The 16723-nt window shown below is 41.3% G+C and overlaps 1 protein-coding gene across 4 annotated transcripts in view; it reads left to right on the top strand.

Moving 5' to 3' along the window:
* Positions 1–16723, top strand: part of IL1RAPL1 (interleukin 1 receptor accessory protein like 1) — a 1174742-nt gene that overhangs the window by 584973 nt on the left and 573046 nt on the right. The window contains exon 1 of one of the 4 annotated variants that reach the window (XM_075913281.2): positions 15741–15898. The exons of the other annotated variants lie outside the window; for them this stretch is intronic. The gene's annotated coding sequence lies outside the window, so the exon portion shown is untranslated. Of the gene's footprint in view, positions 1–15740; positions 15899–16723 lie in introns of those variants that run through there. 4 annotated transcript variants of the gene reach the window in all.

The following is a 16723-nucleotide window of genomic DNA, read 5'->3' as shown; positions in this document are numbered from 1 at the left end:
AAACTAATTCGAATTAGCATTTTGCTAATTCAAAATAGCATGTCCACATTGAGTGGACCCTGAACCGAAGTTATGGTTGGCCGGCAGGGTGGAGCTGCTGCCTCAGGCTAGCCGAGGGCTGTGCTTAAAGGGACCCAACTCCCACCCTGGACAGACAGTTCTCAGGGTTCCCCGCTTGCTTTCAGTCCTGTGTTGGCGTGCCCTGAGTGCCCACACTCGGCATATCACAGCACTCGGCCATCAGCCTGGCTGCACTTGCCACAGGCTACCATCCGGGGGGATCAATCGGGGGTCTGTCAGGATCCAGGAGGCCCTGCAGGAGAGCTTCCACCCCGAGGAGCCCGCAGAGTCACTCCAGTCCTCCACATCGGGGGCTCATGCCCCATTCCTCCCTCACCTCCTTACACTTACCCCTCCCTAGCCCCGCTTCCTGATGTAACAAATAAAGGACATGTGAATTGACAAATAGAAACTCTCTTTATTTAACAAAACTTAGGGGGGGGATTAACCTCTGGGGAGACTGGGAAAAGGAGGTGGGAGAGGGAAAGAAAGAGGGTGGGAGAGGCGAGGGGGAAACCTGGGAGGAGGGAGCTGGAAGGGAGAAGCCAGGGGAAGAAGGAGGAGGGGAAGTATCAAACTATGGTACGCCTTATCTTCAGTACTGTGTACAGATGTGGTCTCCTCACCTCAAAAAAGATATTTTGGCCTTGGAAAGGGTTCAGAAAAGGGCAACTAAAATGATTAGGGGTTTGGAACAGGCCCCATATGAAGAGAGGCTAAAGAGACTGGGACTTTTCAGCTTACAAAAGAGGAGACTGAGCGGGGATATGATAGAGGTATATAAAATCATGAGTGGTGTGGAGAGGGAGAATAAAGAAAAGTTCTTCGTTAGTTCCCATAATATCAGAACTAGGGGACACCAAATGAAATTAATGGACAGCAGGTTTAAAACTAATAAGCGAAAGTTGTTCTTCACAAAGCAAATAGTCAACCTGTGGAACTCCTTGCCAGAGGAGGCTGTGAAGGCTAGAACTACACCAGAGTTTAAAGAGAAGTTAGATAAAGTCATGGAGGTTGGGTCCATGGTGTGGTATTATCCAGGGGATAGGAATGGTGTCCCTGGCCTCTGTTTGTGGAAGGCTGGAGATGGATGGCACGAGACAAATGGCTTGGTCATTGTCTTCGGTCCATCCCCTCCAGGGTACCTGGTGTTGGCCGCTGTCATCAGAAAGGCTACTGGGCTAGGTGGACCTTTGGTCTGACCCAGTACGGCCGTTCTGATGTTCTTATGTTCTAAGCTAAGGCTCAGGGTCGGGGGTCTCACTGGACCAAATTGATTTTCATGCAAATCTGCTCCTGGGTTCGTATGTGGCTTTTGGTGACCAGGCTGGCAGCTATCCTGTGCCTAGTGCAGAGATTGTGGATATTGGAGGCCTCCCCCCAAACCTCGATGAGGTCCACGATCTCTGCACTACACCAGGCAGGCACCTGCCTCTTGCGGCCCCGGGGAGGCTCCTGTGAGCCACCAGCCTGCTCCTGGGAAGAAGCAGAGGGCTGGGTGGCAGCGGGTGGCTGGCTCATGCCGTGCCAGGTGCAGGGTCTGCTGGCAGGTTTGCAACTGGCACAAGCACTGTAGCCAGACCGTGCCCCTTTATGGGCTCCGAGGCTGGGAAGGGGGCAGAAGAGTTTCCCTGGTTGTTTCCAGAGTGGCCACCAGGGCAAGCTGGGAAGGGCTAGCCTCCAACTAGTTCGAATTAAGTGGCTACACAGCCCTTAATTCGAACTACTGAATTTGAGCTAGGCATTAGTCCTTGTAGAATGAGGTTTACCTAGTTCAAATTAAGCACTCCGCTAGTTCGAATTAAGTTTCAACTAGCAGTTTGCATGTATAGACTCTATGAAAGTTAATTCGAACTAACGGCCGTTAGTTCGAATTAACTTTGTTGTGTAGACTTACCCTTAGGCTACGTCTACACTGGCATGATTTTCTGGAAATGCTTTTAACGGAAAAGTTTTCCATTAAAAGCCTTTTCAGAAAAGCGCGTCTAGATTGGCAGGATGCTTTTCTGAAAAAGCACTTTTTGCGGAAAAGCATCTGTGGCCAATCTAGACGCGCTTTTCCGCAAAAAAGACCCAATCGCCATTTTTGCAATCAGGGCTTTTTTATGGAAAACATTATTATGCTGTCTACACTGGCCCTTTTGCTCAAAAGTCTTTCGGAAAAAGACTTTTGCCCGAACGGGAGCAGCATAGTTTTTCCGGAAAAGCACTGATGATTTTACAGTAGATCGTCAGTGCTTTTCCAGAAATTCAAGCGGCCAGTATAGACAGCTGGCAAGTTTTTCCGGAAAAGCAGATGATTTTCCGGAAAAACTTGCCAGTCTAGACACAGCCATAATGTGTCCTGGGAATTAGAATCTGTAAAAAGAGCATTTTGTCAAATCTCAGGTGAGGTGATGGAGGTCTATACATAAGTGACTGTTTGTTTCATGTCTTCTTAAAACTTTGTATGAATGTCACCTATTTATATATATCTACTAGCACATTTACTGGACATGGCTCAGGGCAGGGGAGGGGGAAAGGTTACAGGAGTCATGGTTGGGGAGTGAAGAGGGGCTCTTGGCCAGGGCCTGTGGGGGATGGGCAAGGAGGGAGGAGGACCATAGACCCGTCCTTCCAAGATTCATACCAGTGCTGCTCACTCTTCCCCTTCTGTGTCTGTCAGGGAGCGAGAGCAAGGTGCTCAGCTCATTTGCCTCTGTGCTCCCAGCCAGACTGAGGAATGCAGCAAAATGTGCAATTCTGTATGAATCAGGGGAGGAGAGGGCACCTTCCACCTCCTCCCATTCTCCATAAAGGGAGACAAGGGTGGGAGGTGGGAAGGTTGGGCCTGGAGCAGTCCCATTATGGGATGTGGAGAGAGCAGCCAGTCACTTTCACCTTCTAGTGATTCTGTCTCTTTTCTCTATGGTTTTATGAGAAGCAGTCCCATTCCAGTCACATCCTGGCACAGCTATACTCTTTTGTTGCTTTAAATTATGATTAGTAGAAGTTGCATACCAAATTTGATGGTCCTAGCTCTTTCTGTTTAGGAGGAGATGTTGAACAAACACCCAAACAGACAGACAGACAAACTCTCTCAAATATATGATAGATGCACATTATGCAAATCTGTGGCATGCACCACTTTCTAAAAAAATCCACTAAATATTTGGAAAATTTAGTAAGAGCAAAGGAGTGCTTTTAGCAAATAGATGGGGGAAAAACATTTTTGACAGCTTGTCTTCTGAAATTATGAAAATTAAGCTAATCACGCCTGTGAAATTAGGAGGCTTGAACAAGGATAAAAGCTTGTTTATCTGCCTTGTTAATTAGCAATTTATTGTATTGTTCTAATTTAAAATTGAGTAAATGTCCCAAATTGTAGCTCTTTTATTCTACTTTGAATAATAATGCATTGGTGCCAAAAAATTAGACGTGCTAGTTTTGTGGGGGTGGAGTATTGATCCATATACCATGGATGGTATAATAAGGTATATATAATACATTTTCTGATGTTTTTATATTACTCTTCACCTCCTCTGTAACCATCACACTCAATCTCTGTCAGATGGGAGAGCATTTAAGTGTTAATTTTTCACTCATTCTTGTTCGTCATTTAATCAGAGATGTTAATACTAAATATGTATAGAATTTACACGCAGACATACTCTTGTAAAGACTGCTAATAATGTATTTGTGATTTTGCTGTTTAGCCACTGTGTTTTATTATTATTGGACTAGACACCCAGTGACTGCCTAAAAGAATCTGAAAAATGGGTGTTTTGCTAATCAGTGGGAAGTTTTGCATTTATATGGGTGGCTGTAGTTAACTAATGAATAAGTGGTAATGCAGTAACTGTTCAGGGAGAGAAGGCATCCATTAACTATTCAATAGTAATTCACAGATGGATGGATTCAGTTCTTTTGAAGTCATTGGTAAAATTAACATTGATTTCAATAGTACAGATTGGACTTCACTGGTCCAACACCCTCTGGACCTGAACTATCCCAGACAAGGGAGTTTGCTGGACCAAAGAAGGTCAGTACTCCCCTGCTAGCTGCCCCACTGCCAGCTCCTCTTCCTGGGGCTCCCTGCCATGCCACTGCTCCCCCAACCTTGGCCTGGCACAGCTCCTGCCTCCCCCTTCCACTCCTTACCCATTGCCTCAGGGTGTTCCCCGAAGTTCATGGCTGGGCCACCGAGCCATCACTGGCCCTAGTGCTGCTGGGGGTTTCCCAGCTTGAGGTGTTTGGCCACCTCACCCTGTTGCTAGGGCCTCCCTGCTGTTGCTGGGGATTCTGGCTGGATTCCGGGGAATGGGAAAAATGTTGACTGGGAAAATGTTCTTTTCTTCAGTGATATACAGGATTGTAATAGAGCTGGCTGATGTTTTGGCATGAAACCAAACCAAAATTCAGTTTTGATGTGAAATTGTTTGTGAATTTGAGTGGAATTTGGCAAATAATTTCAGCTGAATTAAAAAAAAGATGAAATTTATTTCTGAAAAATTTGAAAGTTTCATTTTCACATTTTCCAAACAAACTCTTAATAGTCTGTGAAAAATAGGTCCAAACTGGCATTTCATTTTGAAAATATCTTTCTGAATCAATGGTCAAAATGATTCATTCCAGGCAAATGATTACTTTTTTGGATTGGGGTCTTTTTGGCAAGAAGAGAACTCACTTTTGGTTGGAAATTAATCAGATTTTTTTTGTTCAGCCACCAATTAAAACAAAAATTATTAAGCGCTAGTCTTAACTTCTGCCTGCAAATCAACAACGCACCTAGTTATTGCCAATTCTCATGATAGTGGATTATTTTCTTGAAGATCAAGTTCATGGAAATATATGAGTATGTAAGAGGTTAAGCTTTCATTTAAAAAGTTCATTTTGGCTCTTAAGGAAGTCAAGAAAAGCTTCAAAATGTTACTTTTGTGTACCTGTAGTATTAAAAAAATATAATTTGGTTTTAATTCAAAATCGTCTGGTCAAACTGGATAAATGATCTCCAATAAAAAGGACGAAATTCAATAAGGAGACATGCAATGCACTCTACTTAGGAAAGAAAATCAGCTACACACATACAAAACAGGAAGAAATACTGTATATCTAAGGAACATAAGCTGAACAGTGGGACACTGTTGCAAAAAAAATTGATCACTCTTGGAAGTATTAACTGGAGTCTTTTAAGCAGGATACAAGAAGTAATTCCTCCAATCTACTTTGCTGATTAGGCCTCAACTAGAGTACTGTGTCAAGTTCTGGGCAACACATTTCTGGAAAGATGTGGACAAACTAGAGAAGTCCCAGAGAAGCACAAAACAAAAATCTTTAACAGTGCAAAAAACATGACCTATGAAGGAAGATTGAAATAACTGGTTTATTTTAGTCTGGAAAAGTGAGGCCCGAGAGGGGACATAACAGCTTTCAAGTACCTAAAAGCCTGTTATGAGGAGTGAGAAAAAATATTCTCCTTAATCTTTGAGGATAGACAAGAAGCAATGTTTTTAAATTGCAGCAAAGGAGATTTAGGTTGGACATTAGGAAAAAAAATTCTAGTGTCTGGATGGTTAAACACTGGAATAAATTGCCTTGGGAGGTTGTGGAATCTCTATCACTGGAGATGGTTAATATCGGTTTAGACAGGGATGATGGTGTTTGGTCCTGCTGTGAGGGCAGAGGACTGTGTTTGATGACCTCTCTAGGTTCCTTCTAATTCTGGTATTCTGTGTTTCTATGAAAAAGATGTTTCCATTTTCATTCCATTTTACTATCAAGATTACAAGCCAATCTTATTAGTTTGAATACCTGAGTCATGATATTTGAATGCGTGTGGTTGGCGATATGCCATGGTTAGATATTCCTTCCTGAAAAACGCTACTGAGCTCATGTCCCCACTACTAGTGCACATCATTGTCATCATTGCTATAGTCTTGCTGAAAAACTGCTGATCTTCTGGTGGGAGAAGGGAGGAGTGACAGCCTTTGTCATGTGTGAAGGTATGTCTGTATTAGAATTATATATACAAATGAGAAATATGGAGCTAAAGATAATTTGCAGAATAAAGGAAGTGAGTTGTATTTCATTCAATATATTGATATGGGAAAAAAGAAAAGTAACTAAATAACCATTCCCACAGTAGAACAAGTAGTCCTTTGGCACCTTAGGGTGTGTCTACACAGCAGGGCTTAAGTTAAAATAAGCTACACAAATTTAGCTATGTCAATTGTATAGCTTATTTCAAAATAGCTTATTTTGAAATTGGGAGTGTCTATACAGCACTTGTACTGAAATAGAGCACTCTTCCTCTGTTTTCTGAGAGATTTCTTTTTTTATTATTTTTTATTATGAACTATTATCATTTTTTCCCTTTGAAGCTGCACTCTGTCTGAGATAGGAGTGTTGTAAGCAAGACATGAGAAGTCATTCTTCCATTCTACTGTGCACTGATTAGGCCTCTATTGGAGTATTGTGTCCAGTTCTGGGCACCACATTTAAAGAAAAATGTGGAGAAATTGGAGAAGGTCCAGAGAAGAGCAACAAGAATGATTAAAGGACTAGAAAACATGAGCTATGAGGGAAGACTAAAAGAATTAGTCTTGTTTAATTTGGAAAAGAGAAGACTGAGAAGAGACATGATAGCCGTTTTCAAGTACCTAAAAAAGTGTTACAGGGAGGAGGGAGAAAAATTGTTCTCCTTGGTCTCTGAGGATAGGACAAGAAGCAATGAGCTTAAATTGCAGCAAGGGAAGTTTAGGTTGGATGTTAGAAAAATGTTCCTCACTGTCAGGGTGGTTAAACACTGGAATAAGTTGCCTAGGAAGGTTGTGGAATCTCCATCTTTGGACATATTTAAGATCAGGTTAGATAGACATCTATCAGGGATGGTCTGGATGGTGCTTGTCCTGCCATGAGGGCAAAGGACTCAATGAGCTCTTGAGGTCCCTTCCAGTTCTAGTGTTCCATGATTCTATAGCAGTGCTCATGGTCCAAAGTAATATGAGAAAGATAAATTTTATTTTCTGTTTCAAAATACTTTAAACTTTCCAACAGTACTTTGGGAACTACCACACATTTTGACCCAGTTGGAATATTTCAGGCATTTTGTGCTGAGATATTGCTGCATTTGGAACCAGAGTAAAATTCCAAAATTCCCCAAGGACTATATCATGAAGAGAAAAGTTACCATGTGTTACTACAATGGCAGTCCGAAGAAAAATTTCCGAAACTTCAGTAGAGCAAAGGGGATTTCCATTTTAATCAAATGAAAGATTTGTAGTTCCAGCAACTCTTCCTAGGAGGCAATATCCTATAGTCATTTTGTTGATTCCTGGGGGCTCACTATATTCTCTAAATTGTGTTATGTCATGAAAATATCATCAGTAGTGCAACACTTGCATGATAGAACAAAAAAAAAGATGAAACATTAAAGCAATTACTCAGATCAAAATTGTTTGAGGTAGCATATTTTATGTCTAAGTTTAGTAACTATTTATTATCTGTCATTAACAGCATTTGCATTGTGCCTGGCAGCTTTTTTTAAGTCATTGTGAACAATTCAGGTCACTGTTGCAATAAAAGGCAGAAGTTTTACTCCTGTTAGCTCTTTACTGATCAAAATATGAATTATACAGTTTAATATTTTTCTGTATAAATACACTCAGAAAACTATGATGACTTTTGGTCACAGTATCAATTTTAGAAAGAGTTAAAAACTAAATAAAATTGTGACATTTTGATAGTTTAAAGCCTCTGCTGCCAGTTATGACCTGATACAAGTATGATCATGTTCTCTATGCGTGCATCTGCACTAAACTTTTACTCAAAATAAGCTACACAATTTGAGCTATGCAAATTGCATAGCTTTTTTTGAGTTAATTTCAAAATAACTTATTTCAAAATTTGGCACTGTCTATACAGTGCCAAATTTTGAAATATAGAGCTATTCTGAAATGTCCCTTAATCTGTATTGAATGAGGTTTACAGGGATGTCAGAATAGCATGCCCATTATTTTGAAAGTTATTTTGGCATAGCAGGCGTGTTGTCAAGACACGGAAAACACTATTCCGTATTTCTAGGCATCACTGCCTAGATGCCTCCTATCAGGCTTTGGTGCATTTCAGAAGGTCAAAGGAGAAATCAAAGCCACACAAAGAATGCAATTTTTGCTAGTAAACAAGACACTGTTCAAGGAGAAATTAAACTTTTACTCTGTAAAAAGAATAGTCCATTGTTTACTAAATTGGTGTACTTTGGTATCACTTTCAAGACTTTCAATGATAACACTAGTTTATCTATACTGAATAGTGATAGTCAAGTCCTGGGTATGAGTATCTGGCTTTTCAGGGAATTATTTAGGTTCTGCATGAATGAATTGGTAATCATTCTGATTTTTTCCCCTCTTATTCTCTTTCTGCCTTAGTGGTTTCTTTAATTAGTCATGTATGTTGTCTGAATATTCCACATTTTTGCAAAGTGAAGTGAAGGGATCTTTTCCGAAAGATCCCTTATTCTTTATTTTAAGAGGAATAAGGGATCTTTCGGAAAAGTGTTTATTTTCTGAAAGATCCGCATCTAGACTGGTGCTTTTTTCTGGCAAAGCTCCGAGCCGGAAAAAGGCGGCAGCCATGTTTATGCAAATGAAGCAGGGGGGATTTAAATCCCCTCTTCATTTGCAATTGCGATGTGTCTAATTTGCATCCCTTTTACGGAAAAGGGATGCAGTCTAGACACAGTCTGTGTGTTTGTGCAAAGGGGCAGTTCTAGATGAATTTTCTAAGAGAAAGGCAAATATTTTTCATTGTACTCATTCTTTTCCATGAGCTGATAAACTATCCAGATATGTCTTCAGTGGACCTAAAGAGACCATAGCTCCTAGATTACTTGGAACATAAATGCTAGAATCAGAATAGTAAACTCAGTGGTATCATAATATACCACTTTTTTCGGAGACACCCACAGAACTCATCCAATCCCAATTTACAATCTCGCCTTTGAATGGGGAGCAAAACTCGTATGTCAAATATTTTCTAGTCCATTTTCTAATTAATATATGCATGTTATGCAAAGTTTTCATTAATCAGTTAACTATACAGCCTCTATCCTCATTTATTATAAACATTTACTTTTAAAGTGTTTTATAGGATGCTAATAAATATAGGTAGCAAACGTCACTTATCAATAACTAATTTCATTACACTCGTCAGTAGCAAAAGGTACATATAAATATATTTTTCTGTCAGTTTACTTCAAAAGAGTAATGGAATATCATCACTGAGGACCCTTGGTTATTTCTAGAAATTGCCTCCTCGTTGTGTAGCAATCTACATTCTCACGTGAGCGGTACTACCAAACTACATTGTATTTCTTCAAATCTCCAAAAATGCTAGGATAATCAGGATATATCTCACTTAATCATTTCCTGTCTTTATGGTAGCTTTGGGCACTGATCCTATTTGATTCCTCCTACCTCTCCTAGTGGCACTTCATAGTTTTATCTACGTGGATTATAATACTTTGTTCTAATTTTGGTTATTAGATTTATGTGCATGTCTTGGATTATGTTGGTGTCCTCTGATATACAAGAGTAGATGATCTGGTAGTCTTCTTTGGCCTTAAATTCTATGACTGAATAGAATAGATACAGTGATCTCATTGTGTTTTTCAAGTCTTTTGATGATATCACTAAAACCTTACAACTACGTCTAGACTGGCATGATTTTCCGCAAATGCTTTTAACGGAAAAGTTTTTCTGTTAAAAGCATTTGCGGAACAGAGTGTCTAGATTGGCACGGATGCTTTTCCGCAAAAGCACTTTTTGCGGAAAAGCGTCCGTGCCAATTTAGATGTGGTTTTGCGCAAGAAAGCCCCAATCGCCATTTTCACCATCGGGGCTTTTTTGCACAAAACAGTTTTTAGCTGCCTACACTGGCCCTCCTACACAAAAACATTTCCAGAAAAGGGCTTCTGCTCGAAGGGGAACGTCAAAACATTTGCGCAAGAAGCACTGATTTCGGACAATAGAACGTCAGTGCTTTTGCGAAAAATCAAATGGCCAGTGAAGACAGCTGGCAAGTTTTTGCGCAAAAGCAGTTGCTTTTGCGGAAAAACTTACCAGTCTAGATGCAGCCTACATGTCTGGCAAAGTAATTACAGGCAGTCCCCGAGTTATGCGGATCCGACTTATCCGACTTACGTCGGATCCGCAGTTACAAACGGGGTTTGCTCCGCGTCTCCCTGGTCTGCTGGTCTCCAGGATAAGTCGGAACCGCGTAACTCGGTGACTGCCTGTAATTACTTTGCCAGACATGTAGGCTGTGTCTTAAGTTGAATCTGTATGTAAGTCGTAACTGGCGTCCAGATTCAGCCGCTGCTGAAACTGACCAACGGCTGACTACAGGAAGCCCGAGGCAGAGTTGCTCTGCCCCGGGCTTCCTAGAATCAGCCGCTGATCAGTTTCAGCAGCAGCTGACTTGGGGACGCCTGGGGTTCTTAAGTTGAATCTGTATGTAAGAACTGGCGTCCAGATTCAGCCTGTTGAAACTGATCAGAGGCGGATTCCAGGAAGCCCGGGACAGAGCAACTCTGCCTTGGGCTTCCTGTAGTCAGCTGCTGGTCAGTTTCAGCAGCAGCTGAATCTGGACGCTAGTTCCGACTTACATACAGATTCAACTTAAGAACAAACCTACAGTCCCTATCTTGTATGTAACCCAGGGACTGCGTGTATATATATTTAAATAAATGGAAGATGTTTAAAATCATGCCATTGCCTTTCTGTGTTACCTGTATACAGGTAGGACTTCCCTTTTTTTGCACCCTCGTAACCTGACCCGCCCCAAATGAGGGAATTTTCTGGATATGGGAAGGTCTCCTGCAGTTGGGTCTGCTCCAGCCCTACTTCCACTAAGCTCTAACCTGCAGGGCTTGGACTTGGACTCTGGCCTGCTGGGGCTCCCTGGGGATGGAGCTCCCCAGCTGCCACAGCCCCATTTCTCACCTCCTCCTGACTCGGGATCCCCCAGTGTGGGGCTTGCTGGCTGCCCTGCATCTGCTGTGGTCCCCCAGGAATCCCGAGGGACAGGGCTTGCTAGTTGTCCCACTTTGCTTCTCACCAGCCCTGCTCCTTCTCTGCTTAGCCAGGGCTCCCCAAGAATGGGGCTCACCAGTTGCCACAGCCCTACTTCTCCCGCACCAGACCAAGGCTTCCCAGGGACAGGGTTTGCACTCCTAGGTGCTGGGGCTCTCTGATCCTGCCATGGATGTTGTCAAATCAGAGAATCTTGGATTTCGGAGGTTCAACCTGTATTTACATGATTGTTTGTTTCAGCAATAATAGCTTGGCTGTTGTCCAGAAGTATAATTAGCACTTGTTTGCCTGATCTCCTATGACAGATAATATTAGAATTCATGATCTTAAGGAAAGGTAGAAGGGAGACCAGCACAATTGAGGTAATGGATTTCAGGAAGGCAGATTTTGATAAGCTCAGAGAACTTGTAGGTAAGGTCCCATGGGAAGTAAGACTGAAGGGGAAAACAACTGAGGAGAGTTGGAAGTATTTCAAAGGGACGTTGTTAAGGGCCCAAAAGCAAACAATTCCGCTGTGTAGGAAAGATAGAAAATATGGCAAAAGACCAGCTTGGCTTAACAAGGAGATCTTGCACGATCTCAAAATAAAAAAGGAGTCATATAAAAAATGGAAACTAGGACAAATAACAAAGGATGAATATAGGCAAGCAACACGGGAATGCAGGGGCAAGATTAGAAAGGCAAAGGCACAAAATGAGATCAAACTAGCTACAGGCATAAAGGGAAACAAGAAGACTTTTTATAAATACATTAAAAGCAAGAGGAAGACCAAGGACAGGGTAGGCCCACTGCTTAGTGAGGAGGGAGAAGCAGTAACAGGAAACTTGGAAATGGCGGAGATGCTCAATGACTTCTTTGTTTCGGTCTTCACCGAGAAGTCTGGAGGTGTGCCTAACGTAGTGAATACAAGCAGAGAGAGGGTAAGTTTAGAAGATAGGATACACAAAGAACAAGTTAAAAGTCACTTAGGAAAGTTAGATGTCAGCAAGTCACCAGGTCCTGATGAAATGCATCCCAGGATACTCAAGGAGCTGATAGAGGAGGTATCTGAGCCTTTAGCTATGATCTTTGAAAAATCATGGCAGACAGGGGAGATTCCAGAAGACTGGAAAAGGGCAAATATTGTGCCCATCTATAAAAAGGGGAATAAGAACAACCCAGGAAACTATAGACCGGTCAGTTTAACGTCTGTCCCAGGGAAGATAATGGAGCAGGTAATTAAGGAAATCCTATGCAAACACTTGGAAGGTAATAAAGTGATAGGGAATAGCCAGCATGGGTTTGTGAAGAACAAGTCATGCCAAACTAATCTGATAGCTTTCTTTGATAAGATAACGAGCCTTGTGGATAAGGGAGAAGCGGTGGATGTCATATACCTAGACTTTAGTAAGGCATTTGATATGGTCTCGCATGATATTCTTATTGATAAACTAGGCAAATATAACTTTGATAGGGCCACGATAAGGTGGGTGCATAATTGGCTGGATAACCGTAGTCAGAGAGTTGTTGTTAACGGTTCTAAATCCTGCTGGAAAGGGATAACAAGTGGAGTTCCTCAAGGGTCTGTTTTGGGACCCGTACTGTTTAATATCTTCATCAATGATGTAGATATTGGGATAGAGAGTACGCTTATTAAGTTTGCAGATGATACCAAACTGGGTGGGGTTGCGACTTCTTTGGAGGATAGGGACATAATTCAAAATGACCTTAGCAAGTTAGAGAAATGGTCAGAGGTAAACAGGATGAGGTTTAATAAAGAGAAATGCAAAGTGCTCCACTTAGGAAGGAACAATCAGTTCCATACATACAAGATGGGAAGCGACTGTCTAGGAAGGAGCATGGCGGAAAGGGATCTAGGGGTCATAGTGGACCACAAGTTGAATATGAGTCAACAGTGTGATGCTGTTGCAAAAAAAGCAAATATGATTCTAGGTTGTATCAACAGGTGTGTTGTAAGCAAAACTCGTGAAGTCATTCTGCCGCTCTACTCTGCACTAGTTAGGCCTCAGCTGGAGTACTGTGTCCAGTTCTGGGCGCCACATTTCAAGAAAGATGTGGAGAAATTGGAAAGGGTACAGAGAAGAGCGACAAGAATGATTAAAGGTCTAGAGAACATGACCTATGAAGCCAGGCTTCATGAACTGGGCTTGTTTAGTTTGGAAAAAAGAAGATTAAGGGGGGACATGATAGCGGTTTTCAAATATCTAAAAGGGTGTCACAAGGAGGAAGGAGAAAATTTGTTCCTCTTGGTTTCTGAGGACAGGACAAGGAGTAATGGGCTTAAAGTGCAGCAGGGGAGGTTTAGATTGGACATTAGGAAAAAATTCCTAACTGTCAGGGTGGTCAAATATTGGAATAAATTGCCAAGGGAGGTGGTGGAATCTCCCTCTCTGGAGATATTTAAGAACAGGTTAGATAGACATCAGTCAGGGATGGTGTAGGTGGAGCTTGGTCCTGCCTTGAGGGTGGGGGGCTGGACTCGATGACCTCTTGAGGTCCCTTCCAGTCCTATTATTCTATGATTCTATGATTCTATGATTACTGAATTCAGGGACTCAGAAATCCCATACCTGACAAAGCAGGCTTAATAATGAGAATCACTTAGTTTTGTGTTCTATTTGTCTTAGCTACAACACCTCCCTGAAAACACATATAGTTCTTCCACTAACTAGAAACCATACAGACATAGAGGTCAGAGTGGCGTTCCCTGAGTGGTTCACTATTCAGTAAAATACAACTGAATAGGAATTTAAAATGAAATGAAATTGGTGTGGGAGTTAAAGAGAAGGACAAAGAGTATAGTACAGCATCAGTTTCTATATTGATGTTAAATTATTTCTCTCTGGATAAAATGGATCTTATTTGTCTATCTGCTTGTTCTGAATTTTCATCTGTTTTAGGCAGACTGACATATGAAATGCCATATATGGAGCTCTTAGTTTGGTTGTCTGTACTTTGATTTCTCAACATTTGATAATGTTGAGTGTGTCTCTATTAACATACTAAGTTTTTTATGTCAAAGCTAATTTCTGCTTTCATTTAAGGGAAAAATAGTGATTGTTACTGTCCCTTTTAAAACTCAGGAATAGCTTTGACAATGTAAATTAGTGATGAAAGTTTATCAGCTCTTAAAAATCAACAAAAAAAACCCAAACAACATCAGTTACTTGTGGTCCTGCTTGACAGAACATAGGTTCCAAAAACCATTGGTATGATCTAGTGAGGCCATAGAACTCCCCCAAATTATTTAGTGTCTTTGTTTGTCTAGCTCTCTATTTACAAAATAACATCCAATCTTCATTTAAATAAATGGGTCAGATATGAACAATTTATCATGACTCTGGATAAATCACTTGATAGTCAATGACCATTTTAAAACCAGAGATTAGCCTTGACATAAAAAAAAACTAGAATGTTAATGGAGACTCACTCAACCTTAGCAGTATGATTCCAAAGAAATTAGGGATCTAATCACTATTGGTTCCTGAGACTTTATTGTCTCAGTCCTCTCGCTGCATAAGCTTCAGTCATAATGCAAGCATAGCCAATGAAGACAGACTTAAGGCTGACTACCTTAGCTATCCTTAAAAGACACCTCTTCCATGGATGCCCCTTACCCCAGCCACTGGAACAAATTTAAGTTAGCCCCTAGCAGCCATGCACTTGCTTATTGGTGTGTGTCTCCTCCCAGATAAGCTGAGACAATTTCTAAATTGCCAGTCCTTGCCCCAGTCCATTTAATTACCCCATCCAATTTTTTTTTTGTAGTCTCAAAGGAATCAATAGTACTGAGGTCCCTGCAATCCCCAAGTTGATGTACCTATTTGATATGGGCCCCTAAACATCTTGGCTGTGTCTAGACTGGCCAGTTTTTCCGGAAAATCAGCCGCTTTTCTGGAAAAACCTGCCAGCTGTCTACACTGGCCACTTGAATTTCCGCAAAAGCACTGACTTCCTACTGTAAGAAATCAGTGCTTCTTGCGGAAATACTATGCTGCTCCCATTTGGGCAAAAGTCCCCTTTGCACAAAGCTTTTACGCAAAAGGGCCAGTGTAGACAGCTCAGATTTGTTTTTCGCAAAAAAGCCCCAATCGTGAAAATGGCAATCAGGTTTTTTTTTTGCGGAAAAGCACATCTAGATTGGCACGGATACTTTTCTGCAAAAAGTGCTTTTGCGGAAAAGCGTCCATGCCAATCTAGACACACTGTTCCGAAAATGCTTTTAAAGGAAAACTTTTCAGTTAAAAGCATTTCCGGAAAATCATGCCAGTCTAGACACAGCCCTTCTGTAGCCTTGTGCCCAATGCAGATCCAAACACCCCTGTAGTCAGGAACCTTTTCTCATTGCTGATTTAACTCACCCCTGCTCTTAGCATTTCCTTCTCCTGCAATCACCTGAGTAGAAGGTCCTGGATCTGGGTGACCCAATACACTTTGTAATGCAGTGGAAACAACCTCAGGTAGAATAACTCTGATTGCTTATATCATGTTCATCCAGCTTGATACATTGGGTGAGGGTTTCACCTGAAGCTCTCTCTTTCTCAAGCCTATTTGGTGGCCTTAGATAATCAGATATGCTCCCCAGGTGCCTCACCCTTGTTGTGGGCCAGATAATCATCTTCTCTGTGCTGAGCTTGATTACTTCCCAGTGAGAATGAAATGAAATCTGTCTGTGGCCTCCTGCCTGCAGCAGGAAAAATCTGAAACCTGATTTCCTAAAGCTCTATGTACTGTGAGGCTGCTACAAGAGAGGACAGGCCTACCAGAATGTAAGTGGGTATATAATATGCAATGCTTTCTGTGTGCCCAACAAATTTCTCCTTCATCTACAGTGGTGTTTTTAGCAGTTTGCTGCCTCACCTTTGTCAAAGCCTTTCACCACTGTGTGTAACAGCATACCACATAGTGGATACCGCTTGATTCTCACTGCACTATGTAGGTACATGTGTAATGCTTGTACCCTACATGCTATCAGTGTAAACAGGGGTTTAAAATACACTGATTCTGTCAGAACATTATTCCAAATTGTTATCCTGGGATCCACTATTGCCCACTGTTTCTGTGCTCTGTAGCTTTCCAGTTGCTGCAAAAATTTAATAATATATCATAATGACCTAACTGGAACATAATCTTTCATATAGGGTATAACCAATTTGACACACTCTTTGAGTGGCCTCAAATTCTTTCAAATAGCAGTCCTAGTTTCTAACTCAGAATTGTAAGTAGGAGTAATGGAATAAAATTAAGCACAGGAAAATGCCCCATTTTGAGAAATGGTAAAATAGTTTCCCGAGGGCTGTGGTGAAAGCTCCATCATTTGAGTCATTTATAATTTGACTGGACAAAGCACTCAAGAATATGCTTTAATGTGCAGTCCTCCATTGTCATGGGGTGATGGAAAATACTTTATTTCATTAACTTTTATAGTTTTAATCAATTTGATGAAAGCTGTTTTCTATAAAGGTGCAAGGCCCTTCTTTAAGGACCAAATTATAGGACTGGTCTATAATGGTTATTTTTACTGTTGATGTTTTGTAGTTCCTTTTGCAAAAGTTAGAATATTCCAAGTTTCAGAATTTATATTAAAAGGATAA

This window comes from Pelodiscus sinensis, chromosome 1 (genome assembly GCF_052426305.1).
Source record: "Pelodiscus sinensis isolate ZL-2025 chromosome 1, ASM5242630v1, whole genome shotgun sequence".
NCBI classification, from domain to species: Eukaryota; Metazoa; Chordata; order Testudines; family Trionychidae; genus Pelodiscus; species Pelodiscus sinensis.
This window is presented reverse-complemented; position numbering and strand designations above follow the sequence as displayed.